Below are 13,348 nucleotides of genomic sequence, written 5' to 3'. Positions count from 1 at the left end.
TGCATCACTGAGGACCTGCATAAAGGAGATTGTTAGAGAATAGACTTTGGGGCAAGACTTTGAGAGAAGCAATTGCAAAAGGCAAGCAAAAATGTTTGAATAGATACTGTGATGAGTCCTTGGAAACTCTTCTGCCCCATCATGTCCTTTGAATTCCAGTGCTTGCTATCCTGGAGATTTGCAACCTCTGAGAGCAGAGTCATTTGGGGACATCATTTGTTCTCTTTCTAGTTGAGTTGAAAAGTTTTATCTCACTACCAGCCAATGATCTTCCTTACTACTGGGTATCCTTCTTGAGGTCAGGCACTCTCTTTTGGCACTTTTTTTATATCCCTACTGTTTAGAACAGTACCTGGTAAATAACAGGTGCTTAATAAATATTGGTTGATTAATCTATTTTAATTTGTATAGCTGCTCTGACATCTCTTCACTATTTTACTTGGCTAAACTGGTTTATTCACTATTTGCTATTTGTGATGATCCTTTATACAACCAGCCTTTGGTGAAAGGGAGTAAAGTTGATCATGGTAAGCTAAGAGTCTCCCTCCCCCTTGAGAGGAATTAAGGAGGCCTCTTCTGTTCAGAACCCCTTAGAACTGCAAGACAAGCAATTTTTGAGGGGCAGTAGAGAGACACAAGTGCCTGATAGCACTCTTGAAGTAGGAGAGATCCCTCAGTCTCAGTGGCCCCTAGATCTTGGTTGCTCTTACTCTGCCACCAGCTAATGTGCATGGCCTTCCTCCTATTTTCCATGGAGGTCAACCAGATCCCAGGTCATATTTATCCATATGACCTAATAGCCACATTTACATATTAGACAGACTCACATGCAAATATCTTACATATAGTTTATAAAAAGCCTCAGAGTCAGGAAGATCTGACTGATGTGACAATGCAAATCTGACACATACTGGTTTAGGGGTCTTTGGCAAGGTACTCAGTTTTTCAGTGTCCCAGGCATCTCTTTAAGACTACAAGTTAAAGAGAAACTGCCAGTAGGCACTAGAGGAAGGAGCTTCCTCTTTGGAAGTTACCTATACTAATGAAATCACAATTCCAGGGTCATTCCATCCCACTGCTGACAAACTGGAACATATGAATAGTGAGGTATCCAGGATGGTAAGGGATCTTGAAACCATGTCATATGAGGAGCAAATTAAGGAACAGTGAGCAGGGAGTGGGGATGGGAGGGAGGGGGAAGAGAGAATAGCTTTTTTTATTACTATGTTGAAAGAGGATTAGACTTATTTTGAATTTCTCCAGAAGGCAGAACTAACACCAATGGAGGAAAGATACAGGAAGGCATAGTTTGACTTGAGATACTGATGAATTTTCTAACAATTAGAGCCATCCAAAGAGAAAACCACTTTGGGGGAGTTAGGGAGTCCTGAGAAGTATTCAGGAAGAGACTAGTTGAAGCTTTCATCAATAACATTATTGCAGAGGGTATTTTTTCATGGCATCAGTGTTGACCTAGATGGTCTCTAAATTTTCTTCCAAATGTACAATTCTCATATGATTGTCCAGTTTTTCACATATTTTCCACAAAGTGATTGGTTGTCTGGAAGAATTCTAAGGGATATGATTTAAGAAATTCTTATCTCTAGAACCTGAAAAATCTTATTCCTGGGCTGCTATAGAAAAAAGATATACAGAAATCTTCCTCATGCAGAATGAATACCAATGAAATGTGAAAATCTATTATATTCTTTTTAAAAATGCCCTCCAAACCATGAATAAATGGCTGTTTGATAAAATTAAAGATAAAAATCGATTTCCTCTTCTGTCACTATGTCACCTTATATGTTTTCAGATAGAAACCTCAACACATAGAAATTGTATCTTTTTCTTGGTGTTTTTTTCCTTGTAATATACATGGTTATAAATTGCCCAGAGGCCCTGATAGTGAGAACAGCCTGTAAATTTAATGAATAAATGATAAAAAAACATCCATTTTTCAGTGTAGCTTAAAATAATACGTTTCTTTTCCATTCTGAAGGCAGGTTATAAAAGCAGGCTCAACGTGACTCGCTTGGTAAACTCATCTGGAAAATGATCTCTATCTTACCAAGGACATTGACACTCAGTTCTGTTAAATCAATATTTCTTGGCTCTATAACACATTAGCATGGGCACTGCATTCATCAACCCCACCAAATTTGCTTCTTCAAGTTGCTGGGGAGAATATCTACAATCTAAAATATAAAGCATTTCAACAGAGGCCCCCAATAAGATAAAGTAAGTGAATGTCTCTCTAAATCTTTCTTTGAAGGAGTCTAAAGCTAAATTCACACAACCAAATTAAAGAAGAGACCCTACTTTTATCTTGATTCCCTGCAATGTAAGATGAGCAAACTCTAGCTGACTTTTACTATTCCAATTATGAGTAGGTCAGATAAGCTTGAACATAGAAGATGATAAAATTCCTTTGGCATCAGGAATTTTAATCATTGTTATTTATCAGTAATTATCAGATGTTTCTGTTTGTATCTTCATGGCCCTGTTCCCCCTTCTCTCTCTTTGGGTACAGGGACCTGTTTTCACCAACCTGAATCAATGGTATAAGGGTAAAAAAAATCCAATTCAAAAAGCATTTATTAAGTGCCTACAGTGTTCCAGAAACTACCCGAAATAAAAATGAAACCTTCTCTACTCTAAGGAAGTTTGCATTTGACTGAGGAGAAACAACACGTGCATAGATAAGTAAATGCAAAATATGTACAAAGTTAACATGAGGTCCTTTGGGGGATAGTACTAACAACATAGAGACTTCAAAATGGACTCCTGTAAAAAAAAAAAAAGCACCTGACCTAAGCCTTCAAGAGAGCTAGTGATTCTGGGAGGAGGAGTTTGGAGCAAAAGACCTTGGTTCATATCTCGGGTCTACCACTTACTACCCATGAAACAAATGGACAAATCATTTTGCCTTTCCGATCCTCAGTTTCTTGCACAACCTCTCTCACAAGGCTATTATGAGGAGCAAATGAAATAAATGTGGGTAAAGAACTTTGAAAACTTTAAAGAATTATTTTAGAGAGGCAGCATAGGATAGACTTAAAAGTCTGAAAGACCTGGGTTCAAATCCTTCCTCAAATACTTAATTACTACATAACTGGGCAAGTCACTTAACTTCTTTAGGCCTTAGTTTCCTCTTCTGTAAAATGAGGGAAATGGGCTAGATGGCCACTAAGAATGGTCCCTTCCAACTCTAAACCTATGATCCTATGAGTAACTACAATTACTGATTATTTATCAGTAATTTAAATGACATATTACTAGTTTCAAGTACAGAGAATAACTTCAACAAATCATGGGTATAATAAGTAGCTAAAGAGCATGTTGTCTAACAGTGGTCTACAACTTGATAGACTAGAACCATCGAAGATGGAGGTAACATGGTGTAGAATAAGGAGCATTAGCCTGAGAGTCGGAAGCCCTGAGTTATACTCCTAGCTCTGATATATGTGACCTTAAGAAAGTGACTTCATTTAATTAAGCCTCAGTTCCCTCACCCCCATGCTTCCTAACTTCACTATTTCTGTCAAGGATACCAACATCTTTCCAGTCACCTACCTCAGAGTACTCCTAGTCATTGCTCTCTCCGTCACTGCTAATGCCAATTAGTTGTCAAAATTTGTTGATGCTACCTCCATGACCTTTCTCACATCCAAACCCTTCTCTCTCTCCTACTCATCCTAGCTCAGGGCATTGTCAGCTCTCTGTTGGGTAGCAATAACCTCCTACGTGACCTCCCTACCTCCTGATACCAATGCTTTGCCCACAATGCCCTGCTGCCTGGTAAAGCCATGGTCCTCTCCTAGAACAAAGGACAAACCATACACAAGGACTATGGACTCATTCTCACACTTGAAACTGTCTTCCCTCTTAGTTCAAAGATAAAATTCATGCACAAATAGATAACAATCATTGGTTCTGTGTCTATCTTTCCTGCTTTGCTCTGAAATAAAAAAGCCTGGAGGGCAGGGATTATTTCCCATGACCTCGACGTGATCATTACCACACTGTGGCCATGAAATCATTATAGCATTCATTACCCACAGTGAAACTTCCTGGTATCAGTGAAAAAGAAGCTCTTTTCTCTTGCCAGCCTTGAAGAACCCTTCCACAGAGCAGCTCATAGAAGTACATGAGAAATTCTGCTCTTGCTTTCTTTCCAATTAGCCTATGCAGAAGCCTACCTTGACTTTCCATTTCTACACATTTCTCCCCCCCCCCCAAACTTGCTTTATGGAAGAGGAAGTGGGCACAAAAATAAGTAGGCAGCTTGTCAAAACAAGAATGTTTCTTTGAAATGAAAGTTGGCCAGGGATGCTGGATTTGCATCTACTTCCTAAAAATAGCAGAAGTTAATCTGAAGACTCATGACTTCTCTCCTCTTAGAGTTAATGAAGCATGAATGACTACTCATGAGTTCAGGAGGACCCAAGATGCTTGAGCATGTCCTATTTAGAAGGAAGCCATCATTAACAATAGTAGTGATTGTGACAAGAATAGCCCATATTTCTAAGACATTTTTCTTCAGAAATATGTTATTACATTAGTGTGGGTACAACCTCTACCAAGACAGATCACAAACTCTCTGGGACTTGGCAGAGTGCTTTATTTTTGGTTTTTGTTTCTGAGGTTTTTTTGGTTGATTTTTTTTTTGTGAAGCAATTGGGGTTAAGTGACTTGCCCAGGGTCACACAGCTAGTAAACATCAAGTGTCTGAAGCCAGATTTGAACTCAGTTTCTCCTGACTCTAGGGCCAGTGCTCTGAGTGTTTTTTAAATAGTTGTTGTGACTTAAAAATCCACTATGCTCTGGCCAAACTGTTGTTGAGATTCTCTGACTTTAACTAAGCTGGTACTCAGACCAGACCAACAAATAATTTGATTATTGGGTTCATATTATATTCCACACCTTTCCAACTTGGTAGGGCTTCAGTTGTGCTGAAGAATCCTTGGAGATCCCTAGGTCATCTCCACAGCAAGATGGAGAGTCAGAGGAAGACTGGAGTAGAGCACATAACTCTTCAGGAGTCAGTCAGCCTACTTAATTCTTGTTTATCTACTTATTATTTATTTATTTACTTATTTCTTAAGAGCTTTCTATGTGCCAGGCGCTGTGCGCCAAGCACTGGGGAAACAAAAACAAAACAAAACAAACTAAGAAATGATCTCTACCCTCAAAGATTTTAATTGAGACAGCATGCAAATAACTCTGTACCTATAAGTCATATACAATGTAAATGGATAGTAGTATCAGAGGGAAGGCACTAGCAAGGAGATATGGTGAATGAGGCTAGGGCCTGAATCTGAATCCAAATTTATTTTGTTTTGTGAAGTTTGGATTCAGTCAAAGGGCTGCACTTGAGGACCTAGAGGGCCACATGTGACCTCGAGGCCACAGGCTCCCCACCCCTGGAGAATGGGAAAGGAGAACAAGGACTATTTTTTGTCTTTTTTTGTACAATGCCTGGCACATAGTAGACACCTGCTTTAAAAATGTTTACTGACTGACTGAAGGTAGGATTTGAACTGGATCTTGAAGGTAGCCAGGTGGAGATAAGAAGGGAGAACATTCATGGCAAAGGAGACATGCACTGAAAAAGCTGGGAGATGAGTTTCATGCATGAGAAACAAAAATTAGGCAAGTGTAGCTGGATTGCAGTCCACAACGAGAGGGGTAAAGCAGAAGAAAACTGGAAAGGTAGGAAGGAGACAGGTTGTGAAGTGTTTCCAATGTAAGAACATTTGCAATGTGCTTTCCTCACAATAACCCTATGAGTCAACAGTATTTTACAGACAAGTAAACTGAGACTCAGAAGACAGTAGGTTTCCCAAAATCATATAACCAGTAAGTGGCAGATTCTGCAAAATCAGGCCTTCTTAAGGCCTGTTCTCTTCTACCATATCACCATTGCCTTTTTTATTTTGGGGGGGGCAGAAATTGTGGCAATTGGGGTTAAGTGACTTGCCCAGGGTCACACAGCTAGTTAAGTGTCTGGGGCCAGATTTGAACTCATGACCTCCTGACTCCAGAGCTGGTGCTCTATCCACTGCACTACTGAACTGTCCTACCATTGCCTCTTAACAAATAATAATAAGGACAAAAGCTGGATCTGTGATTTCACTAATAAAGGGAAATTCCTGATTAGGAAACTATTAATGCAGGTTGGCACCTTCTCATCCACCTACAGTCTTAGGGATTAGCCTATAGAATTGAAAGGTTTAAGTGACTTATCCAGTGTTGCAGAGGCAGTAGGCATAAGATGTGACTTTGAGACCAATTCTCTATCCACAACACCGCTGTTGTCTCTAACAAATGAATGATAATGGTAATGATACATTTATATGGCATTTTATATGGCATATATATTATTTATCTGGGAATTCCCTATATTAAAAAAATCATAGCTCCAGCCCCTATTCCTATCCCTATGCAGTCTGCAAGTACTTTCTTTCACAGCACCTCCGTGTGGTAATTAGTGAAAACAATATTATTACAATTTTACAGATGAGGAAACTGAGATTTGGAGGAGTTTTGTAGCAACTCTTTTTGTTATGAGTAAAGAGTTCCATTTCACCAGTAGGAGATGAAGGAAACTACTCATAAACAGAACATTCATTAAATGAAGATTAAAAATAAAAGCAGTAGTAGAGTCAGAATGCCAAAAACAAAGCAGTAGTTCATAAAATATGGGAAGTAGAATGTGCTTGGGTCCTCTCTGTCAGATCTAACTGCTATTCATTTGCCATACACAAACAGATCTGCTAGACTCAAGAGGCCAGCCCTAACTACTGAAAAGTGTGTATGTTCCTCAATAAAATAAAGCTCACATCTAGTATGGATATATGATATGCAGAATGCTGCAGGAGATGTAAATTTTAGATTAGACAATGTTCCTGCCCTGAAAGGGCAGAGGATTCCCTATAAGGGAATCAGGGGAACTGGTGGGTACAATGGAGGAGACAAAGATAGGAAAGACTAGCTTAGAGATTGTTACTGGAAACTAGACTTGCAGTAACGAAGACCTGAATTAGGATGGTGAAAGTGAAAATAGAAATAAAATAATAATACTGAAAAGCATGTCTGAGGGGAAAACAACCAGCACCCAGTAATAGTAGACTTAGCATGTGAAGGAGAAGGAAATGGCAAACATTATTCTTTGAGAAGGTGGAGGTACCACTGAACATGAACTAACTTAACTTAGGTAAAGGACCAGCAATAACCTCCCTGTTCCTACCACGTCAGTAACACACCAGCATAGCCACATTGTCGGTCTTACTACGGTGCTCGATCAATTCCAAGATCCAGAGATTTGACATGCTAACCCTTCATCTCCAGCTTCCCCCACTACTTCATTCACACTCAATCTTCTCTGTTGTCATCATGAACTCAATCAACTAGCATTTATAAGGGGACTATGACATGCCAGGGGCAGCTAGGTGGTGCAGCAAATAGAGCGCCAGGCCTAGAGTGAGGAAGACTCATCTTCCTGAGCTCACGTCCAGCCTCAGACATTTACTAGCTGTGTGGCCCCGGGCAAGTCATTCAAGTGTGTTTGCCTCAGTTTCCTCATTTGTAAAATGAGCTGGAGAAGGAAATGGCAAACCACTAGTATCTTTCCCAAGACAACCTCAAAAGGGGTCACAGAGAGTCAGACACAACTGAAAATGACTGAGCAACAATGAGCTATTTGCCAGGCACTGTGCTAAGAGCTAGAGATACAAAGAAAGGCAAAAACAAAAATAAAAATGAAGAGAAACAGAAACAGTCCTTGCTCTCAAGGAACTCATAATCTAATAGGGGAGATCAGACAACGTACAAACAACTATGTACAAACAAGATATAGACGGGATAAATTGTGGATAGTCTCAGAGAGAAGGCACTAAGATTAAGGAGGACTGGGAAAAGCTTCTTGCAGAATGTATGACTTTAGCTGAAACTTGAAAGAAGTTAGAAAAACAAGGAGGTAGAGTTGAGGGGGGAATGGGTTCCAGGTATAAAGGACAGCCAGTGAAAATATAAAGGTGCTAGAGAGAGAGTGTGTTTTCTTCTGGAACACCAAGGAAACCAGTGTCACTGGACCACAAATTAGAGGGGATTGAGGTATAAGAACACTCGAAATAGGAGGGGGATATGTTATGAAGGACACTAAAGGCCAAATGTATGATTTAATGTTGGACCTTGGAATTTATTGAATAGGAGAGTGACATGGTCAAATCTGCCCTTTAGAAAGATCAATTTGATAGCTGAATGGAGGACAAACTGATTGGAGTAGGGAGAGACCTGAAGCACGCAGAAGAACCAGCAGATTACAACAATAGTCTAGGTATGAGATGATGAGGGCCTACACGAAGGTGGGTGCAGTGTCAGAAGAGAGAAGGGGGCGTATACAAAAGGTGTTACTAAGGTGAAATGGCAAGACGTGATAACTGTTTGGATCTGGGAGTGGGGTGAGAGAGGAGTGGAGGATGATATCCATGTTGCAAGTTTGGGCGACGAAGAGGAGGGTGGTAGCCTTGACAGTAATAGGGACTAGCTCCAGTCCATTGATTCTGGCCCTGTTCTCTGGGTTCACCTCCATTGCTCTGGCTTCATTTGCCATCCTATTCAGTCTCTACTCTGTCCTCTGCCACTTTAACGTGGCAGTTAGATGGTATACCAGATAGCATACTGGAGCCTCAGATACATATTAGCTATAAGAACCTGGGCAAGTCCCTTAATCAACCTGGGCTTTTTCATCTGTAAAATGGGGATAATAATAACACCTCCCTCACAGTGTTGGTGTGGGAATAATGAGATAATATGATAATGAGATAATACATGAAAAGCATCATGCAAACCTCAAAACACTCTTATAAATGTTATTAGTATTAACAATTCAAAAACCATCATATTGAAATTCCTGAAACTTGGGACCTTCTGCCATGCCCAGACAACCTGCTAAACCTCAGGAGAACCCTGGTGACTTCTCAGGCTACTGAGTATCACTGGACAAAGTCCCCGAATCCTACTCATTGCCCAAATTATATATTTCTGTTCAGCAACCTCAACTGGGCCTTCAGTGTTGCTAAGAAATCCTCATAGTCTACATTCATGGATTCTTGACTCCATTTCCCACCTTGACCATTTCCAACCTCTTCAGACCTCAAGCCCCTCCTCTCTACCAACCCCCTTCTATATGTACTACAGATAACCAAGCCTATTTCATTAACAAAATTGAATTCTGCTTTCAGAAGCTCTCCCAACTCTTTTATTTCCCTCCTGATGTGGAAGTAGATCCAGGATGGGAGCCATTACATCTTCTCCAATTCTGTGCATACTACCCAGGGTGGGATTATGTCTAATATTTTACCCCAGAATAGAAAAACATCATTGTGTACATTAATCACTACCTGAATCAGGCAGAACTTGAGTCAAGTTTCCTTCCTGCGTGATCCTTTTCCAGAATCCTTGATTGTATTTGAGGCATAAAATTCCTTCCCATGAAAAGGCAGATTCTTTGCCTCTAACAATGGAACTAATCTATGTAGAACAAACTTTACATCTGAGCTGTTGTTCCCTCTGAAGTTAGAAATATTCCTGAGGCCCGGGGAACCATATGGGACTTCTAGAGATGAATAACTTGCCTCTGTCTTCATGTTTGATAAAGCCCAAAGGAGTCAAACCAAGAGAATCTTTTGAACTCAGTTGCTCATGGTAAGACAACTCCTCAAAATATTTTCTAAAATTATCTTTCATGTTATCCTCCCACCCCCGCTCCTCCTTCTATGTTGTCTCAGTGAAAGAGCTGATCCCATTCCTTTTAAGGATTTACACTCTCTGTGCCCTTGATCCCTTTGACTTCCTTTAGGAAAAATGTACCCCTTCCCCTGATCATGCATCTTCAGCCTTTCCCTCTTCACTGACTTCTTTCTATCTACCTAATAATAGTCATTATTATTTGATCTCTACTTCTCCATTGAGTACTTCTTATCTGACTACAAGCACAGTCCTATCTCCCTAATCCTACAAAAAAAAAACACCTTTCCTCCTCCTTTCTACCCCATCCGGTTATTGTCTCATATCTCTCTCCCCCTTTATGGCCAAATGTCTTTGGAAATGTAGTCTATACTATCTGCTTCTATTTCCTTACTACCCACTCTCTCACCAATCTGGGATCTAGTCTCATCAATCTACTGAAAGACTTCTCTCAAATGTCACTGATGACCAAATCCAATGACTTCATTCAGCCTCCACCCTCCTTGTCCTCTTTGCAGCCTTTGTCACCATTGGCCACTCTTCCTGGAAACTTATTTCTCCTATGGTTTCAGAGAAATGGTTCTCTTAGTTCTCTAACTACTCCTTTGATGGTTCTTCTTCTTTCCAACCACAGAAGACTGGTACTGATTAATCAATCAATCAATGTTATTAAAGTAACTAGAATATGCTATGCACTGGGAATAAAAAGAAAAAATATTGAATCATTCCTATGCTCAAAGAGTTTACATTCTATCATTGAATCAATATTTACAATAAGTAAATCAATATTTACAACAAATTTACAATAAATCAATATTTACACACAGAGTAGATAAAAGGTAATATCTGAGGAGAGGCAGAGTAGGAGGTAATCCTCAAGGTTCTACCTTCATTCAGCTCCTTTCTCTTCCCTCTGTTTTCCCCCTTGATCATTATATCCACTCTCACATCAGCCTTCTCTTCCTCCTGGAACTCAAACTTGACTAGTGAGCTGGATACTGCTTATTTTCACCATATCCAGGCCCACCATGACACTTCCTAGTCATATCTATGTCATGCCAAAATGCATGGACACTAATCCCACCTTCCAAATCTAGCTCTGCAGAGAGTAGTCAAATCAACACTAACATTCTGGGAATGGACATCATCATCTTTGTCATTATCATCATCATTGCTATTATTATTATTATTATTATTATCAGTCACATTATTAAGCATTTATTATATTAAGTTTAATAAATTAAAAGTATACTGTCTTTTAGAACATTTTTGGGATAATGATTTAAGATTTACAAAGCCTTTTACAAATAATTTATACTATCTATTGTTCCACCTAACTGCCTCAATAAAATGCTCTTAGACTCAAAGATTTCACTGCCAGACACATGCCCCAAAGAGGTTAATGACAAAAAACAAAAACAGAAAGGTTCCATATACACCAAAATATTCATAGCAACACTTGTTGTAGCAGGAAAGAATTGAAAACAAAGTAGCTGTCCATCAGTTGGAGGGTGGTACATAAATGGAATGCTATAAGAAACAACAAATGTGATGAATACAAGAAGCACAGGCAGGCAGACTTAAGTATTATGAACTCATATAAAGTCAAGTGATGATATCAAACACATAATTGACACAATGACAACAATGTAAGTGGAAAGAACAACAAAACAATCTACAAGCCCAACAGTTGAGAAAAAGCTGATATATAAATGTAAGGAGCAATGAGTATGACAATCCGGGGAAATGTGAGAAGACTTGTAAGAAGTAATGCAGATGATTGCACACGTATAACCTATATCAAATTGCTTACTGTCTCGGGGAGGGAAGAGGTGAGGGAGAGGGTGAAAATTTATAATTCAAAAGTTTTTTTAAATGAATGTTAAAAATTATCTTTACATGGAACTGGGGGAAATGTTATTTTAAAAAGGAAGAATGGGGTGAATTAATTTCTTTCAGAAAACCTGGAAATATTTTAGGTAGATCATATTTGGAGATAAAATAAACTTAAAAAGAACTAATTAGAGTAAAGCACACCATATACATACACATATACACACACACTCATGCTACAACTATATAAATAAAAATAATGTCAAACAGCAACAAATTTCAGTTCAAATACAATAGACAAAGTTGTTACTAACTTAATAAAGTTAAAGTACCTTTTCTTGCTTTCTTTTCACAAATAGTAAAATTTAAAAGTGCAAAGTTATATGCACTATTAGTTTTAGTTATCTTTTTACAAAAATATGGAATGTTGCACAAATCTGTGTGTCATCCTAGTTCAGGAGCTAATCTTCCTCTGTATAGTTTCAATGTTATATTAAAATTTCTCCAAATCAAGCTCATAATTACACTTTCATACTGCTTTGCTTAGCTGTTTTGGGTGTGGGGTTATATATTATATATATTACATATATACAACGGGGTTATATATTATATATTGTAGAGGGTTGAGTTTATTTAGGTTTGTCTACTGTGTCAAAACAAAAACAATGAATTAGAAGACAAAGGAGAGGATGGTCAACCAAATCAAATGTCACCAAGAGATAAAAGAGGGTAAAGACTGGAAATCCTTCCTAGATTTGGCATGAAGGATCTATTTCAATTCAATAAATAGTTTTTGAGCAATTACTATGTGCATGGTAGAAGTGTGCTTTGAATATGGACTAATGTTCATTTTCATTCTGAGGAAAAAAAAGATCATCCAGTAAGGAGGAACTTACTCTGTTATCTAAACTTCCTTTTTTAAACTTCTGGTGATGCCTGTATATTCTGCCACACCTTTGTGGTTTTTCCAATAGTAAAAGAATAGAGGAACACAAGTAAGTTCTAACCAGGTTCAGTTTTCTTTCTCGGTATGTATAGCAACTTCCATATTGCTGAATACACATGGAACATTTTGACTGATTAGAAATCTAAAGGAAATTTTTGGAAAAAGAATAACACATTGGCAAAGCTAATTTCTTAGTATCCTTTGGTTATTTTAGAAACATAATAATGTATTAGGCATAACTTAGTTTGCTTACATAATTTCTGTCTGGCATTTTAGATTTAAACCTATAGTTTATTCAAATGATTACAATGACAATGATGATGATGATGATGTCTGAACCTATAATTTCATCAATGTTAGGGATAATGTTTGGGATAATGATTTAAGATTTACAAAGCCTTTTACAAATAATTTATTCTATCTATTGTTCCACCTAACTGCCTCAATAAAATGCTCTTAGACTCAAAGATTTCACTTTGCTGATGCATCTGGGCAATTTACTGGAACCTTGTAGTATTAAAAGACTTGCCTCGTGTACCAAAAGGTTAAGTGATCTGCCTAGAGTAACACACACACACAAACACACACACACACATACATATACACACATACATACATGTATACATACATATACATATATACACAAAAAATATACATATATACATACATATGTATATATGCATATATATGTACCTATCTGTATTTACATGCAGATATTGATATACGTGTATATCTACATTTATACAATTATATATGCATATGTATATATGTGTGTGTGTATGTATGTACATACATATACATATGCTTATGCATACATAC

General features: G+C 38.3%; 1 pseudogene; it reads right to left on the bottom strand.

The window, feature by feature from the left end:
* Window positions 1-11,996: 11,996 nt before the first annotated feature.
* On the bottom strand, window positions 11,997-12,094 carry LOC114042721 (annotated as a pseudogene).
* Window positions 12,095-13,348: the final 1,254 nt, after the last annotated feature.

This window comes from Vombatus ursinus, unplaced genomic scaffold (assembly GCF_900497805.2).
Source record: "Vombatus ursinus unplaced genomic scaffold, bare-nosed wombat genome assembly UNPS02000749.1, whole genome shotgun sequence".
Lineage (NCBI taxonomy): Eukaryota > Metazoa > Chordata > Mammalia > Diprotodontia > Vombatidae > Vombatus > Vombatus ursinus.
Note: the sequence above shows the minus strand (reverse complement) of the source record. Positions and strands in the feature narration are given on the sequence as shown.